Source organism: Mus musculus, chromosome 10 (genome assembly GCF_000001635.26).
Source record: "Mus musculus strain C57BL/6J chromosome 10, GRCm38.p6 C57BL/6J".
NCBI lineage: Eukaryota > Metazoa > Chordata > Mammalia > Rodentia > Muridae > Mus > Mus musculus.
Genome location: NC_000076.6, coordinates 98,530,886 through 98,550,693, shown reverse-complemented (window position 1 = coordinate 98,550,693; position 19,808 = coordinate 98,530,886). Strand labels below are relative to the sequence as shown.

The following is a 19,808-nucleotide window of genomic DNA, read 5'->3' as shown; positions in this document are numbered from 1 at the left end:
GCCCGGCTGGGGAGGCGGCCTAAGCCACAGCAGCAGCGGTCGCCATCTTGGTCCGAGACCCGCCGAACTTAGGAAATTAGTCTGAACAGGTGAGAGGGTGCGCCAGAGAACCTGACAGCTTCTGGAACAGGCAGAAGCACAGAGGCGCTGAGGCAGCACCCTGTGTGGGCCGGGGACAGCCAGCCACCTTCCGGACCGGAGGACAGGTGCCCACCCGGCTGGGGAGGCGGCCTAAGCCACAGCAGCAGCGGTCGCCATCTTGGTCCCGGGACTCCAAGGAACTTAGGAATTTAGTCTGCTTAGGTGAGAGTCTGTACCACCTGGGAACTGCCAAAGCAACACAGTGTCTGAGAAAGGTCCTGTTTTGGGCCTTCTTCTTCGGCCAGGAGGAGGTCCAAATACAAGATATCTGCGCACCTTCCCTGTAAGAGAGCTTGCCAGCAGAGAGTGCTCTGAGCACTGAAACTCAGAGGAGAGAATCTGTCTCCCAGGTCTGCTGATAGACGGTAACAGAATCACCAGAAGAACAATCTCTAAACAGAGTCAACTATAACTACTAACTCCAGAGATTACCAGATGGCGAAAGGTAAACGGAGGAATCTTACTAACAGGAACCAAGACCACTCACCATCACCAGAACCCAGCACACCCACTTCGCCCAGTCCAGGGAACCCCAACACACCTGAGAACCTAGACCTAGATTTAAAAGCATATCTCATGATGATGGTAGAGGACATCAAGAAGGACTTTAATAAATCACTTAAAGAAATACAGGAGAACACTGCTAAAGAGTTACAAGTCCTTAAAGAAAAACAGGAAAACACAATCAAACAGGTAGAAGTCCTTACAGAAAAAGAGGAAAAAACATACAAACAGGTGATGGAAATGAACAAAACCATACTAGACCTAAAAAGGGAAGTAGACACAATAAAGAAAACTCAAAGCGAGGCAACACTAGAGATAGAAACCCTAGGAAAGAAATCTGGAACCATAGATTTGAGCATCAGCAACAGAATACAAGAGATGGAAGAGAGAATCTCAGGTGCAGAAGATTCCATAGAGAACATCGGCACAACAATCAAAGAAAATGGAAAATGCAAAAAGATCCTAACTCAAAATATCCAGGAAATCCAGGACACAATAAGAAGACCAAACGTACGGATAATAGGAGTGGATGAGAATGAAGATTTTCAACTCAAAGGTCCAGCAAACATCTTCAACAAAATTATTGAAGAAAACTTCCCAAATCTAAAGAATGAGATGCATATGAACATACAAGAAGCCTACAGAACTCCAAATAGACTGGACCAGAAAAGAAATTCCTCCCGACACATAATAATCAGAACATCAAATGCACTAAATAAAGATAGAATACTAAAAGCAGTAAGGGAAAAAGGTCAAGTAACATATAAAGGCAAGCCTATCAGAATTACACCAGATTTTTCACCAGAGACTATGAAAGCCAGAAGAGCCTGGACAGATGTTATACAGACACTAAGAGAACACAAACTGCAGCCCAGGCTACTATACCCAGCCAAACTCTCAATTATCATAGAGGGAGAAACCAAAGTATTCCACGACAAAACCAAATTCACGCATTATCTCTCCACGAATCCAGCCCTTCAAAGGATAATAACAGAAAAAAACCAATACAAGAACGGGAACAACGCCCTAGAAAAAACAAGAAGGTAATCCCTCAACAAACCTAAAAGAAGACAGCCACAAGAACAGAATGCCACCTTTAACAACTAAAATAACAGGAAGCAACAATTACTTTTCCTTAATATCTCTTAACATCAATGGTCTCAACTCGCCAATAAAAAGACATAGACTAACAAACTGGCTACACAAACAAGACCCAACATTTTGCTGCTTACAGGAAACTCATCTCAGAGAAAAAGATAGACACTACCTCAGAATGAAAGGCTGGAAAACAATTTTCCAAGCAAATGGTATGAAGAAACAAGCAGGAGTAGCCATCCTAATATCTGATAAGATTGACTTCCAACCCAAAGTCATCAAAAAAGATAAGGAGGGACATTTCATTCTCATCAAAGGTAAAATCCTCCAAGAGGAACTCTCAATTCTGAATATCTATGCTCCAAATACAAGAGCAGCCACATTCACTAAAGAAACTTTAGTAAAGCTCAAAGCACACATTGCGCCTCACACAATAATAGTGGGAGACTTCAACACACCACTTTCACCAATGGACAGATCATGGAAACAGAAACTAAACAGGGACACACTGAAACTAACAGAAGTGATGAAACAAATGGATCTGACAGATATCTACAGAACATTTTACCCTAAAACAAAAGGATATACCTTCTTCTCAGCACCTCATGGTACCTTCTCCAAAATTGACCACATAATAGGTCACAAATCAGGCCTCAACAGATTCAAAAATATTGAAATTGTCCCATGTATCCTATCAGATCACCATGCACTAAGGCTGATCTTCAATAACAAAATAAATAACAGAAAGCCAACATTCACATGGAAACTGAACAACACTCTTCTCAATGATACCTTGGTCAAGGAAGGAATAAAGAAAGAAATTAAAGACTTTTTAGAGTTTAATGAAAATGAAGCCACAACGTACCCAAACCTTTGGGACACAATGAAAGCATTTCTAAGAGGGAAACTCATAGCTATGAGTGCCTTCAAGAAAAAACGGGAGAGAGCACATACTAGCAGCTTGACAACACATCTAAAAGCTCTAGAAAAAAAGGAAGCAAATTCACCCAAGAGGAGTAGACGGCAGGAAATAATCAAACTCAGGGGTGAAATCAACCAAGTGGAAACAAGAAGAACTATTCAAAGAATTAACCAAACGAGGAGTTGGTTCTTTGAGAAAATCAACAAGATAGATAAACCCTTAGCTAGACTCACTAAAGGGCACAGGGACAAAATCCTAATTAACAAAATCAGAAATGAAAAGGGAGACATAACAACAGATCCTGAAGAAATCCAAAACACCATCAGATCCTTCTACAAAAGGCTATACTCAACAAAACTGGAAAACCTGGACGAAATGGACAAATTTCTGGACAGATACCAGGTACCAAAGTTGAATCAGGATCAAGTTGACCTTCTAAACAGTCCCATATCCCCTAAAGAAATAGAAGCAGTTATTAATAGTCTCCCAGCCAAAAAAAGCCCAGGACCAGACGGGTTTAGTGCAGAGTTCTATCAGACCTTCAAAGAAGATCTAACTCCAGTTCTGCACAAACTTTTTCACAAGATAGAAGTAGAAGGTATTCTACCCAACTCATTTTATGAAGCCACTATTACTCTGATACCTAAACCACAGAAAGATCCAACAAAGATAGAGAACTTCAGACCAATTTCTCTTATGAACATCGATGCAAAAATCCTTAATAAAATTCTCGCTAACCGAATCCAAGAACACATTAAAGCAATCATCCATCCTGACCAAGTAGGTTTTATTCCAGGGATGCAGGGATGGTTTAATATACGAAAATCCATCAATGTAATCCATTATATAAACAAACTCAAAGACAAAAACCACATGATCATCTCGTTAGATGCAGAAAAAGCATTTGACAAGATCCAACACCCATTCATGATAAAAGTTCTGGAAAGATCAGGAATTCAAGGCCAATACCTAAACATGATAAAAACAATCTACAGCAAACCAGTAGCCAACATCAAAGTAAATGGAGAGAAGCTGGAAGCAATCCCACTAAAATCAGGGACTAGACAAGGCTGCCCACTTTCTCCCTACCTTTTCAACATAGTACTTGAAGTATTAGCCAGAGCAATTCGACAACAAAAGGAGATCAAGGGGATACAAATTGGAAAAGAGGAAGTCAAAATATCACTTTTTGCAGATGATATGATAGTATATATAAGTGACCCTAAAAATTCCAACAGAGAACTCCTAAACCTGATAAACAGCTTCGGTGAAGTAGCTGGATATAAAATTAACTCAAACAAGTCAATGGCCTTTCTCTACACAAAGAATAAACAGGCTGAGAAAGAAATTAGGGAAACAACACCCTTCTCAATAGCCACAAATAATATAAAATATCTCGGCGTGACTCTAACGAAGGAAGTGAAAGATCTGTATGATAAAAACTTCAAGTCCCTGAAGAAAGAAATTAAAGAAGATCTCAGAAGATGGAAAGATCTCCCATGCTCATGGATTGGCAGGACCAACATTGTAAAAATGGCTATCTTGCCAAAAGCAATCTACAGATTCAATGCAATCCCCATTAAAATTCCAACTCAATTCTTCAACGAATTAGAAGGAGCAATTTGCAAATTCATCTGGAATAACAAAAAACCGAGGATAGCAAAAACTCTTCTCAAGGATAAAAGAACCTCTGGTGGAATCACCATGCCTGACCTAAAGCTTTACTACAGAGCAATTGTGATAAAAACTGCATGGTACTGGTATAGAGACAGACAAGTGGACCAATGGAATAGAATTGAAGACCCAGAAATGAACCCACATACCTATGGTCACTTGATCTTCGACAAGGGAGCCAAAACCATCCAGTGGAAGAAAGACAGCATTTTCAACAATTGGTGCTGGCACAACTGGTTGTTATCATGTAGAAGAATGCGAATCGATCCATACTTATCTCCTTGTACTAAGGTCAAATCTAAGTGGATCAAGGAACTTCACATAAAACCAGAGACACTGAAACTTATAGAGGAGAAAGTGGGGAAAAGCCTTGAAGATATGGGCACAGGGGAAAAATTCCTGAACAGAACAGCAATGGCTTGTGCTATAAGATCGAGAATTGACAAATGGGACCTAATGAAACTCCAAAGTTTCTGCAAGGCAAAAGACACTGTCTATAAGACAAAAAGACCACCAACAGACTGGGAAAGGATCTTTACCTATCCTAAATCAGATAGGGGACTAATATCCAACATATATAAAGAACTCAAGAAGGTGGACCTCAGAAAATCAAATAACCCCCTTAAAAAATGGGGCTCAGAACTGAACAAAGAATTCTCACCTGAGGAATACCGAATGGCAGAGAAGCACCTGAAAAAATGTTCAACATCCTTAATCATCAGGGAAATGCAAATCAAAACAACCCTGAGATTCCACCTCACACCAGTGAGAATGGCTAAGATCAAAAATTCAGGTGACAGCAGATGCTGGCGAGGATGTGGAGAAAGAGGAACACTCCTCCATTGTTGGTGGGATTGCAGGCTTGTACAACCACTCTGGAAATCAGTCTGGCGGTTCCTCAGAAAATTGGACATAGTACTACCGGAGGATCCAGCAATACCTCTCCTGGGCATATATCCAGAAGAAGCCCCAACTGGTAAGAAGGACACATGCTCCACTATGTTCATAGCAGCCTTATTTATAATAGCCAGAAACTGGAAAGAACCCAGATGCCCCTCAACAGAGGAATGGATACAGAAAATGTGGTACATCTACACAATGGAGTACTACTCAGCTATTAAAAAGAATGAATTTATGAAATTCCTAGCCAAATGGATGGACCTGGAGAGCATCATCCTGAGTGAGGTAACACAATCACAAAGGAACTCACACAATATGTACTCACTGATAAGTGGATACTAGCCCAAAACCTAGGATACCCACGATATAAGATACAATTTCCTAAACACATGAAACTCAAGAAAAATGAAGACTGAAGTGTGGACACTATGCCCCTCCTTAGAAGTGGGAACAAAACACCCATGGAAGGAGTTACAGAAACAAAGTTTGGAGCTGAGATGAAAGGATGGACCATGTAGAGACTGCCATATCCAGGGATCCACCCCATAATCAGCATCCAAACGCTGACACCATTGCATATACTAGCAAGATTTTATCGAAAGGACCCAGATGTAGCTGTCTCTTGTGAGACTATGCCGGGGCCTAGCAAACACAGAAGTGGATGCTCACAGTCAGCTAATGGATGGATCACAGGGCTCCCAATGGAGGAGCTAGAGAAAGTACCCAAGGAGCTAAAGGGATCTTCAACCCTATAGGTGGAACAACATTATGAACTAACCAGTACCCCTGAGCTCTTGACTCTAGCTGCATATGTATCAAAAGATGGCCTAGTCGGCCATCACTGGAAAGAGAGGCCCATTGGACACGCAGACTTTGTGTGCCCCGGTACAGGGGAACGCCAGGGCCAAAGGGGGGGAGTGGGTGGGTAGGGGAGTGGGGGTGGGTGGGTAAGGGGGACTTTTGGTATAGCATTGGAAATGTAAATGAGCTAAATACCTAATAAAAAATGGAAAAAAAAAATAAAAAATAAAAAATAATAAAAAAAAAATAATAATAATAAATATAAGTCCAGGATTTTCTGGACGATAGAGAAAGAATTTATTTTTGACTCTTTCTCCTAGGACTTTATCACCCCGAAGCGGCAAGAGTCAGAGATGTGACTGAGCAGAGGTTGCTCCCAGCTTCTGCTGCATATTCCAAACATCTGGGGAGCACTGTAGTGCTTTGATGCTTGGCACTCAGTCCATAGACACTGTGATTTAATTGCGATAGGTGCAGCCTGAACACTAGAATTTTTAAAGGCTCCCCAGGTTGTTCTAATGTGCAGCAAAGTTTGGAAAAGGCTGTCAGAGCGTATTCAGTCATTGGAAGATTCCCAGACACACTTGTCGAAGAGGTCACATGAAGGTCACTGGCCATGGATGGCTTTCTTCCCTTGTTATTTGGCAGAGAGGGGATTTCTTACGGAGGTGAAACATTCCCGATAGCATTCAATACTATTAATCACCTTGACTCTCAAATAAAATAAATCCAACTAGAAAAATAGGATCAACCAAACCTAATGCTCTAATACTCTCTTCGGCACTGGATTTGTAAAAGCGTCTTCCCCAGTGACTGCTGGAGTGTTTGGAAAAAAGCCTTTGCTTTTTTGCAAATTGATTTTACTCTTGGCTGCAGTGTTTGCTTGTTTAAGCATTAATGGCTTGATTTGGAAAGAAATAGCTTCCTGTATGGCCTGGATTAAGAAAAGTCATCTTTATTCCTGCCAGAAATTGTGTACAAATGACTGCATGTAAACAGTGAAACCTGTGACTTTTTTTTTTTTTAACACTCAAACCAGGCAACGTGACACACATGGCTTAAGGGCTAAAAGAAACATGAGAACTGTTATGCAGAGTTACAGTTGCAAGTGCTAAATTTCCCTTGGGACTGTGGGGAAAGCTTCCTGTTCTTCATAGATTGGCCTATTATTGGAATACATTTGCCCACAGTTAATCCTCAAAGCAATTAAATGGGAGGAAGCGATTAAATCACCAAGAAAAAAGAGACTTCTGCATCTGAGGGACTCAGGCACGGGAAGATTTTCATTACTGTTCAGGAGTTAGGCTTGAACATGATTTACAGAGTCTTTCTTAAGCTATCCTCCCACCCTCCCACCCTGCCACATGCCCGTGTGTGTGTGTGTGTGTGTGTGTGTGTGTGTGTGTATGGGGTGCAAATTGTGTTGAAATCTAAAATAATAATATCTCTAGTATAAACCTGGGGATATATTTAAAGTCTTAAATTCTTGGGTAGAATTTTAGTAGGCATTAGTTATATAGTGTCCAATTCCTTTAGAAGATATCCACATTTATAACATATTTGTAAACACACATATATATTCTCTAATTCCTTGGAAATGGAAAAGTTGTCTAACCAAACTGACCTGCTGCCAAGTAGATTCCAGAACCTTAACTTGTTTGTAGGGGGGGGTAAATTTTAACCTTACAATATTACTTTTACTTCTATTGGATTTGGTCATTAATTTAATTGAATATCTTTCTGTACTAGGGTTTTGTCGAGGACCTTGTGCATGTTAACAAGTGCTCTGTCATTGAGATGCATTCTTCGTCTTCCTTTGACTTCCTATTTTGAGATAGATTCTCTCTAAATGACCCAGGATGACCTTTCATTTTCTCCTAATGTGAGCTTGTATTTCAGCATTTCCTGCCCCCCACGTTCTTTGAGGATTGTTTTTCATTATGTAAATTGAAGACCCAATAGTGGAAACTACACATAAGCCAGCAATATTAGACTCTGAGCTGAATGATCTTCAGAGCTGTGTTCTCCAAAAGGAAAACTGGAAAAGAGACAACAGTCCACTTGGTGAGGAGAAGAGTGGGTCATGGCAAATCCCTTGGTAGTCATTAACACTAATTCTCCTGTCCTCCTGGGCACATAGACTACCTTCAAGATATCCTTGCATGGCTATTTGAATTCATGGCAGTAGATATGAGAACAAGTATTATCTTCTGTCTGCCTTAGTTACCACAGCAGCATCCACAAGCAGAACCAATTTTCTGTATTTGGTATGTGACGGTCCCCTCTGGCCAAATACCATACAAGGGGTGATTTAGGAAGGGTAGGTTTATTTGGCTCACAGTTTGAGGTCCATGATGGGTAAGGCCATGGATGTAACACAGCTGTTACATGGCATCCTCATTCCAGAAGTACAGGAAATGAATGCTTGAGGTTAGACCTCTCGCTGGTTGATTTCCTCTGGGTCTTAAAGAATGCCATGGTCTCAGAAAGCTAAGAGCAGCTGATTGGACTTAAAAGACAAAGTACTAAGCCAGCATTGTATAAAGCCACTAAAATCTTGTTTTTTGGTCATACCAGAAGTTAGGAGGATTGGCTCATAAATCCAGGAATTCACATACAATGAATCAGAAGAGCAAAGTCACTGCGCAGATACAAGGGTTGTGCATTTGATCCAGTGATACTGAAATCTGGGATTGGCATTTTATTTTGTCTAGGCATGGTCAGCTGGCTGTATTCAGGCAGTAGCTGTCTGGTCTTTGCTATGATGGCTAAGTTGACCAGTATCTCCATCCATGTTTTCTATTATCCATTGGCAAGACATATAAATCAGAGCTTTCAGAACATTGTGTCCTTGGGCTCCACGAGGGTAAGAAGAAACTGCAGAAATTCCCAAAACCTTGCTTGAAAGTGGTACAAATCTTATTTCTGATGCATTTTATTAGCTCAAAGAGATCATAATCCCCAGATCAGGTTCAAAGGAAGGGCAATGAATTCCCCCTTTTAAATGAGAAGTGGTTTGAAGAGCTTGTAATTATTTTTATTTTCTATGATCCCCGTTGTATATTCCAAGTTTTTAGTACATGGTTGTAGAACACAGACATGCAAGGGTGAGAATCCTAAAAAAAAAAAAAAAAAAAAAAAAAAAAAAAAAAAAAAAAAAACAAACAAACAAACAAACAAAAAACAAAAATGAAAACAGAGATAAAGTGTTGGCACAGCTGCTGTAGGAAATAAAAAAGGGAACCAATCATGGATAAGTAAAAGAATTGCTGAATGGCACAGACTGTCCAGCTGAACTTGAAATTCCTAAGTCTAGGTTAGAGCCAATTTTCTCCAACTGCATTTGGTAGCTTGGGAGCAAGCCCATAGAACCAGATGGTTGGGTTGATCTAGGTGAGGGACTGGAACTCTACAGGCTAGCAGCAGTGGGATATCACAGCTACCCAGCTTGGTTCAATGACCTTTCTCCTCTCTGTTTACAGGAGATCTGGCTGATTTTACTCCATAGAGCAAGTTAAACCAATGACCTGAAATAGTCTAGTCTTCAGTCTGATATGAAACCTGAACACTATATTTCAGATCATTCAACTGATACTGTCAACTATGTGACTGGCTCCCCAAGTAAAACATAAGACTCAGGGACACACACAAACACACACACACACACACACACACACACACACACACACACACATACACACACACACACACACACACACACACACACACAAACACACACACACACACACACACACACACACACACACACACACACACACACACGCACCATTGGCTTTCCATGAAACCTATGCAGAAGGCTCATCAAGTTTTCAGTTCTGTCTTCCTGCCCATGCAGTTCTTTTGTAACCTGCTATAGTTTTCTGTTTCTCATTTCATCACTTTCTGCTGTCACTCCAACCCTTAAGATAAGCTGGTCCAGGTGTATCTCATTTTTCCCAGCGCTAGCCTGAGACAATGATTCTTTTCCTGGATCATTAAATCCTTTCTGTTCTTCACCACAAAATATCAAGGAAGGGATGGGGAACCTTAGGGCTATGTTAAGAGCCTAGGATGTCCCAGTATAGGGGAATACCAGGACAGGGAAGCAGTAGTGGGTGGGCTAGTGAGGAGGGGGAGGGGGCATGGGGTAGGGGGTTTTCAGGGGGGAAACCAGGAAATGGGATAACATTTGAAATGTAAATAAAGAAAATATCTAGCAACAACAACAACAACAAACAACAAAAGCCTGGGATGTAGGTATGAATGGAATGTGAGGAGTGAGCAACTGGTAGACAGCTAAGAGAATGATGCACACTTTGGGTACTTCAATTATAACATTTAATATATATTTAACATTTATATATATTTATATTATAACATTTAATATATCTGTCAGACTAATCTTCTCACTCATTTTTCTTGATGTTTTACACTTACCTTATTTCCCTGGTCTTTGCTGGCAAGCACAAGTGACCCAACTTTTGTTGTCACACAGCTCACAGACAATTCTTACCCTTAGTTCAATTCTTCTTTTAATCTATCCACATCTCCATGCATGGGAAAAGAGCCAGTCACAAGAAAGTCAACCAGAGAATCAAGGCCCCAGTGCTTGGATAAGAGACAGAGAAACAGAAGGGATCGAAAGCCTTGGTAAGTTGGCAGTGAAAGTCCCTAAGATGATGGGTGGAGACATTGGGAAGGGAAAGCCAAACCATGCTCCAGTGACTGAGCACTAGATACTAGTGGATGGTGAAGGCTTGAGCAAGAAGAATCTCAGTGGACAGAGAGCTTCAAATGATGAAACAGTGGAGAATTGGTGACATGGGGCCAATTGTTGGGAAGAGCAGTTGAAAGCTCAGTCCATGATCAGAACAATAGTCCAAAGGTCATACGAAAGAGTCCTAGCATCTTGACTTGTTAGAGAGTTACTTTTAGTCATTTGGAGATTCCAAACGAAGCCTCTCAGTGAAAGGTTTTAATTCATCTTTAATCGACTAATGGCTGATGAACAGAATTAGATATTGAGATATAAAAATACATTAAATAAGATTCATGCCATTAAACATGTGCCTCCCAAGGCAAAAGCATACCATTAATTCTAAGTAAAGCAAAAGTCATCAACAGAGGTAAGGCAGGGTTGTGTGGGGTGTAGGATTGGAGCCAGAGATGGAGCAAGAAATGGAGCCAGATAGTAAGAAGTGTAGAGGGGAGAAAGGAAGGCAGTGAGTAGCTAAGGAAGAAGGAGGTACAATGCTACAAATGATTGAAAATGTCATAATTAAATCCATTATTCTGAATAATGAAAAAATGTTACAAGAAAAAGGTGTCAAAGAGGAGAAAGAAGGAAAGGTGAAATGCCTCTTAAAGTGTGTGTGTGTGTGTGTGTGTGAGAGAGAGAGAGAGAGAGAGAGAAAGAGAGAGAGAGAGAGAGAGACAGAAACAGACAGAGACAGACAGAGAGAGAGAGAGACAGAGAGAGAGAGACAGAGAGAGAGAGAGGCAGAGAGAGAGAGAGAGACAGAGAGAGTTATTCAGGAAAGTGGATGTGCGATATTGAAGTCAACTAATTTCAAATCAAATTTTGTAACAAAAGTTAGGCCATTGGTTGAAGTTTAGCTGAAACTTCAGTTTGAAGAGACTTTTTCATTCTTTTCTTTTTTAAGGAAAGTGGAACCAAATCCATGCTCACATTCTGGCAAGTGATCCTGTGTAAACTTTGCTGCTCCGTGAGCTAACCCTCTCTGAAGCCAGAAGGACACTTGTGCAATTGACTTTATTTGATCACAGGGCAGCTTGAAGGAAACCAGCATCAACACAGCTCTTTGGACACTTGGAAATAGTCTTTCAATCCTACCTATTTATTTGAAAGGATTTTGTTCCTTAAATGTCAGGACAGGCTAGTTTTAGAGTTATTTTATTACTGTGCAGGCTGTTTAAAAACATCTCATGAGAAATGACTGATCTACCTCTCTATTTTATTGCTAATCACATGTGAAGAGCAGCATTGTGTAGTGGACAGTTGGGTGGGAATATTCAATGTGTAAGGACAGGCTTGGCTGGTCACAATGTTCTGGTCAAATTGGATTGTCAGGATGTGATTTGTGTGACTTCCACCTATATTACTGAAGCAGCAAGTTCTTCCCTATTGAAACTTCCAGAATACATTGTGTTGCTTACAGTGGGCAGCTCTGCTGTGGTCAGTTATTTTTGCCTCTTAAAAATATTAAGGGGAGAAAGCAGGTCTTTTATTTGGCATTCATGTTCTTTCTGGACAACAGCACTTGGGGGACATGAGAATTGAATTTGTGAATTGCAAACAGCTAAAAAGAGTGAAAGACAGAAATGTGTTACAATTTGATTAGGAATTTGTTTTTCAGTTAATAATTCCATTTTAAAAATGTGCAGTCTCATTAAAATCTGAATCAAAAGGTAAAGTCAGACAGCATTACAAAATGGATTGTGACTATTAATGTAGGCTATGAAGGTTAAGTATCATATTTTGAGAGCCTCTGTAATAGGAAAGTGAATATTAAGATTATTCAAGTAAAATCACATGCCCGTGCAATGTACCTGGGAAAGGAATGGATTTTGCTCTTTGGGAGAATTCAGTAAAAGTTTATGTGCTTCCTAGAAACAGAGGTGTTAGTAGATCTTGTATGTGATGCTCCCTACAACTTGGGCAATTGTGAGTAGCTTCAGTTCTTAGTTGACAGTGAAGAGGTCAGCTAACTAAAGACTGTTGAAAAATTCCGCTAGGCACCAGAACATGAAGACCCCTTCCCTCCCAGAAGGAAGAGTTCGATGGAGCATGTAGGTGGGAAGGGAGAGACTGATTACATTCCTCAGAAAAAACGCAACTCTGACTGTGCTCAGGCTGCCTGCAGGTATGAGAAGCCCCCACTACCTCATTACTTAAAGACCAATCAGTTTAAAGGGTACTCTGGCACTGTTCCACCAATCATATTGTGCCTAGCTGCTGCTGCTCTATTCCGCCCCCTGAAAACTGTATAAAAACTCTACGAACAGGCCTGCCTGGAGTCGCTGCCTCTCCTTTGGGTGCAGGGCGACCCCAGAGCGCTGGAACAATAAATTTCTCTTGCTTTGTATGGTTCAGTCAGAGGGTCCCCTGTGTGGGAAGCCAACTCCAAGATGGCACCGGTTTCCGGTTGCCGTTGTCATAAACAATGCAGGTGTCAATTCGAATTTGGTGCCCACCCTTCCCAAGCGGGTGCATGCAAATTGGGTGCCGGCTGACTGACCAATCCCAGGGGGCCACGGAGCCTTCTCCTGTGCTGGGTTGTATATAAACAGGGCTCCCTGGGCGCCAGGGGTCCCCGTAGAAGCATGGAGGCGTTCCTGCAATAAAGGCTGTTGATAAGAATCCGACTGTGTTGTTCTTGCTGGTCAAGAGCAGACACGACACCCCTGTAGCTAAGACTCATCAGAGTCTTACAACAGCATTTGTGGGACACTGGAGCTGAACTTTTTTCAAGCAGTTTATTCTAACTTGATTATATCAGCCGGTATACCACAAGTACAGTTGTGTTTTTTAATGTTCTGAGTCTTAGACTACTAATAAGTACAATTTGGATCAGTTCCAATTTACATTTTCACCATTATTTCTTTTACTTTTATTAATCTATTGAAAGTTCATTCATTTATTGATAAATTCATACCTGCGTGTAATATATTCTGGGTATTCTCAGTTCAATAGTAAATCTATGACTGTACAGGGAAACATTAAAATAAAAACAAACTTATTATTTCCTGCTAGCTTTGTGAGTACTCAGAAAGTCAAACAACTCGGACAATTTCTGGATTGATTTTCAAATGTCTGTGGTGTTAATCAGCTGTGTAAGCACAGCAATGTTGCCTTTGTGATGTCATAACTGTCTAAAAGAGTGACATTAGGGGATGTGGGGGAGAATTTTTTCTAATTTCTTTGGCTGATAGTAAAAAAGATAATCTTGAGGCCACAGAAGGAACACATTTTCCTTGCATTCATGCACTCTAGTGGGTAAACAGTTGTAAGAAGCACAGCTACTCGGTTCAGCTATCTGCTGGAGAGGTATTAGAAGCGGAGGGTCACAGTTTTTCTCTTTGGTAGAATGCCAAATAATAATGCAATTAGATAACCTTTAAATTAAAGGGAAAAAAAAAAACACATGACCTCCACCTGAGTTGTAAGTCAGGTGAGTTTCAGATCACCTTGGCACAAGATTGCACAGACTTTTCATGTTTAAAGGAGAAATGCAATGTCTAAAGGCCAAGGCTGATACCTGCAGGCCTAACTCAGCCCAGCATAGATGGGAAATGATTACACTGGATAAAGTGATTGCATGCAAAGGGCTTCACACTAGAATAAAAAACAAACACTCCAGGCTGTTAAATACACTGTGGGCTTGCTAGAATTTGTTGTTTTAGCTGATAGTAAACTCTAAACTCATGATTCTTAGAAGGATCTTACTATAAAATATTGTCTCACATCAGTGTAATTCAGGTACACAGATGCTTTAAACAACCATACACCTCTCCTCCATTTTAAGAAATAGCCATATTTGATATAGTTTCTATATTTGAGTGTCAAAATTCTCCTTCTCTGACATAGCAGTTACACTTTCCCTCTCCTCCTCTTTTTCTTCTGCCCATTGCTCCTCATATTGTTTCATCTTGAAAATCTGAATACAAATTCCCAGTTTATGAATTAGTTGTTCACTACAACTCACATCCTCTTCTTTCTTTGAAGAAGAGTCAGTCTTTACATCCTTAATCTCTAAGTCCTCCTAAGTCCAGCTATACATATTCATACATGACTGTGATTGTTTTTAAAGATTTCTAACCCACCAAACAAATGAAAAGGGGCTTGTACATGAAAGAAATCTCATCCAATGTTTTTCTGCATATTTCTCCTGGTTAAATAGCTTAGAAAACAGCAATCAAGCCATGAGTTAATTTGGAGTTATAAACAAGAGGTAAAAGTGATTAAACCACATTTTTATTACATATATTCCATAGCTGGCTTAGCTTGTGTGTGTGTGTGTGTGTGTGTGTGTGTATGGTTGTATGTGGTTGTGTGTGCACCCATATGCAAGTGCACCCCTTGCACTTAGGCACACATGTACTGTGATGTTAATGTGGAGCTCAGATGACAGTTTTCTTTTCCTATCCTCTGGGTATCAGAGATTAAATTCCAGTAATCAGGCAAGGGCCTTTACCTTGTGAGCCTCGCTTGTCCTCGCTGCTTCCCAATCATTCTCTGGTGCTCAGGGGAAGAAAAGTTGCTTATGAAAAGCAATGATCAGGACCACTGATAGGAAGGAGATGATGAAGAGTGATTGAGGTGCTAAAATTTTACTATACCCATGTTCTAATTGCTTTACGGACATTAACTCATGTTATCTCAGAGTCTGTGGAAAGCAGCATGCCAACAGCCAGTCACTGCATCACAGGATTTCCTGGAGAAGACAGTGATGGGGCATAGAGTCAGTGGCCTAGGCCAAAATATTTTTTGTCTTTGACAATTCTTCTGTTTATAACTATTTGCTTTTCTAAGGTCAAAAGCCATTGTTGGCTTTTAGTAATTAATTCTTGCAGAAATTAAGGAAAGAATTAATTGCTAGGGATCTTTTCTCTTGGCTCAAGGAGCCATCACTGGCCATGCAAGAGGCTTGGAATTTGTTAACTCTTCATGAACCAGAGAGAAAAGAAAAAAAAGACGAGAAGGAATAAAGTAAAAGAAAAAAACTACACATGAAGAAAATACTCACTCATTCTGGATGAAGCTGAAGAAAGCTGCATCATTTATTTTTGGCTTTTAGTTCTTATACTCTCTCAGGATAGCTCATCACATGGTGTTCCAAACATCTTTACATTCCATAAGTTCATAACAAGTTGAAGACAATGGTTCACGTCGTAAAATAACAGAGTTACAGCAGACATAGTTACATGTCTTTCCATTAAGAAAAATTAAACCTTAACTGTTACCTCCATAAATTCATTATAAGTTTGAAACAATAATTCTTAGTTAGCATGGTCTTGTCAAGAGACAAATCATCTGCCTTGTGTCTCATTAGTTTTGAAGTTTTTTTAATAGATCAGTCAATATTTTATTTTCTCCTTTGTGCCTACAATTAATTGCCCATTCCCAGTTTATGACCTTTAGTTACCAGATTGTGGTCTTGATCCTAGCCTAGAAAGAATGTTCTCCCTGATCTTAAATTTGCTTCCAAGACTGTTTTCTTATTCGAGTGCAGTTAGCCCTCGACACATAAAGGTTTAAAGAACACTCTTTGTAGTTTTCATATTGTAGAGGGCCCAAAATTCCTTGTATAAATTTAGGGATTCTACAAAGTCATTATTAGGAATTATGAAATCATTAATTTGGATACACAGGTTTCCTATATGAGAATAAATCTTTTATTGATCTGCAGGAAATCTGACCAATAGGGTGGGCCAATGCCCAGGAATTGCATATCAGTGAGAGGAAAGACTCAATCCTAGCATGAATGCTCTTGGGACCTTGCCTCAGTGCTCACCCACTGAAGGCCATGAGAAATGGTGGATCATCTCTATAAAAAGACACTTGCATGCCTTTAGCCTTCCCTAGATGGCTTCTGACAGCAGTATTTAAACTTACAGAGTCATTGCAGAGAGGGATACTGAAGATTCAGAGAAGTTAGAAAAATTCCCAAGTTGCTTTGCTATTAAGTGTAAAAACCATAACACCTAGGTGGCAGAGTCTTTACTATGAGCCACTAACTAACAATTGAACTAATCAGTGTTCAAGAGACATCTTAGCACGTTGACTAAGCATCCTTACTGCTTGAGGCATCTCATCCATCCTCCATTTTTTATTAGATATTTTCTTTATTTACATTTCAAATGCTATCCTGAAAGTTCCCTGTACCCTTCCCCTGCCCTGCTCCTCTACCCACCCACTCCCACTTCTTGGCCCCGGCATTCCCCTGTTCTGGGGCATATAAAGTTTGCAAGACCAAGTGGCCTCTCTTCCCAGAATCCAGATGTCCCTCAACAGAGGAATGGATACAAGAAAATGTGATACATTTACACAATGGAGTACTACTCAGCTATTAAAAACAAATGAATTTATGAAATTCTTAGGCAAATGGATGTATCTGGACGGTATCATCCTGAGTGGGGTAACCCAATCGCAAAAGAAGTCACTTGGTATACACTCACTGATAAGTGGATATTAGCCCAGAAACTTAGAATACCCAAGATACAATTTGCAAAACACAAGAAAATCAAGAAGGAAGACCAACGTGTGGATACTTCATTCCTCTTTAGAATGGGGAATGAAATACGTATGGAAATAGTTACAGAGACAAAGTTTGAAGCTAAGAGGAAAGAATGGACCATCCAGAGACTACCCCACCTGGGGATCCATCCCATAATCAGCCACCAAACCCAGACACTATTGCATATGCCAGCAAGATTATGGTGAAAGGACTCTGATATAGCTGTCTCATATGAGGCTATGCCAATGCCTGGCAAATACAGAAGTGAATGCTCACAGTCATCTATAGGATGGAACACAGGGCCCTCCTCCATTTCTCTATTGCATCATTCTGTGGTTCCTTTCACAGAAGCTGGGTGTGTTGTCGTCTAGAAAATCACAGGTTCATAATCACAGGTGTCCTTCCAGGGTCTATATTCTTTTTAGAAGTATAGCAATAGTATATGGAGATAAAGCCAGGAATGTGTTCCTGGTATAGGCAGAAAATAGCATAGACATATAGATAAGCAAATTTCCCACAAAAAGGGAAGACTTAGGACAGTCTGAGCTCTCACAATGACATCAATTACTCTTTAGACAGAGTATAAAATAAGCTCATGTGATCAGGTGTAAAAAGCAGGAAATGGTACCATAGTCAAGAAAGATAATACTGGCCTTCATTGTGTATATTCACAAAGACTAGACATTTTACTCTAGCACCTTTTATTAAATAACCTGAAACCCATGAGGTACTTCTCATAATTTGGACTGTCTGGATTGCTAGTGTCAATTTCTTTTCTCTTCATGCATCCTTGATAGTTAAAGATAATACCTTTTGTTTAACTTGAACTTTCTAAATTTTGTGTCCTTTTTAAAGTCCTCTCCCATTGTCACGAGAGGTGATTTCAGATCCGAGGCTTGCTTTTCTGGTGTGATGGTGTATCCAGGACATGCTATCGTGGGAGAATTAACCTTGGTTTCTGTTGCTTATGTTCTTATGCTTGCATCCCGCCATCTGATTATTTCTAGTGCTACCTGCCCTGGCTATATCTGAATGGAGTTTGTCCTTCCTGTGACTCTGGTTGTTTCAGAACTTTTAAGATTTCAGCTGTCTCTGTGATCCTGTTTTTTTTCTGGGATCCTGTGAACCTGAAATCCTGGCTGTGTCAGAGCTCCTGGGAGTCAACCTGCCTCTGGGCCCCTGAGATCCTGGTGTGACCAAGCCTCTCACTCTGAAAATTTTCTGGTTTTGAGTCTGTATTAAGTCCCATTCATTCTCATAGCAAGAAGCTTCTCTGGTGAGAGTGGATGGAGGTACTGATCTGTGGGCAGAGTGATAAACCATTAGGTGTCATTTTATTTCTGATCTTTTAGCAGAGAAATCACAGTAGATTTTACCCAAGGCCAACAACCTCAGGTTTTTGGCCAATTTAGAAGTGTCAGAGATAGGTTCCACGTCATGGAGACGATAACGTATCATCAAAAGGCTTGTATTTCAAATTAAGACCATGTCTCTGTGCATCCAGTAGGTTAAGAAAATAGATCGCTTTCTCTGCTCAGTAGCTCATGACACTGGCTTTTCATGTCATAAGCTTTGGCAGTATTTTGAGATTTCTTATTGCTTAGCTTTTGCTTCAGTTGGACTCAACTCCCTCTCCCCTCCTCCCTCTACAAGAGCATTTAAAGAAAACAATCTGTTTTTGCCTGAATGACCCAGGTAACAACCTACTTTAGCTTGAGCTGCTTAGATATTTCAGCTAAAAATGGCTTATTTCCATGCGTCACTCGGATAATTGCCTTAGTCGGCTGGCCCATTTAGCCGGGTGAGCCCCAGGTGTGAGGTGCTAGTGTCACTGAGGACCTGATTGAAGACTGCAAACCCCATTTTACCTTCTGGATGCCTGGAGAAATACAATGTAGATCTCTTTCAGCCTTTGATGCTCCTTCTGTTAGATGGATTATCTATGTCACCTGGCAAGAAAGCCTCCTGTCTTTGCAGGTTCTTTATATATCACATGTGGGCATAACATTGCATTTGAAGGGGCAATAAATATTTCAGCAACTATACTGGCCAAGCACTAGAGAATATAAAAGAAAATAAAGGCAATATTTATTCGTCAAGAGGGAGGTGCTTATGGGTTGGTTTATGTGAGCCCTTAGCAAGGATCTGTTTGCTGTTGACCTATTTGCAAATATAACCAGTATTGGAGAAGGACAAAACTGTTGGACAGATCCACAGGCAGGTTAAACATATAGGTGGATCTGCTTTTGTTTTCTTTTCATTCAGTTTATTTATTTATTCACCTTACAACCCAAAATAAACCCTTCATCTCCTCTCAGTAGCCCCCCACACAAGTTCTCGCCGCATTCGGGAAGTCTCCCCAACTACCACCTCCCTTTCCTATCAAGTCGTACTTGATACTGAGAATCCTTTCCCACTGAGGCCAGACAAGGGAGTCCATTTAGGGGATCCACAGGCAGGCAGGCAACAGCTCTGGGACAGCCCCTGATCCAGCTGTTGGGAGACCTGCATGA

General features: G+C 40.5%; 1 long non-coding RNA gene across 1 annotated transcript in view; it reads right to left on the bottom strand.

Moving 5' to 3' along the window:
- The window catches only part of Gm34297, a 30,045-nt gene extending 16,839 nt beyond the window's left edge, over nt 1-13,206 (bottom strand). The window contains exon 1 of the long non-coding RNA XR_871988.2: nt 13,062-13,206. This is a non-coding gene — a long non-coding RNA (predicted gene, 34297). The remainder of the gene's footprint in view (nt 1-13,061) is intronic.
- Between the last annotated feature and the right edge of the window lie 6,602 nt (nt 13,207-19,808).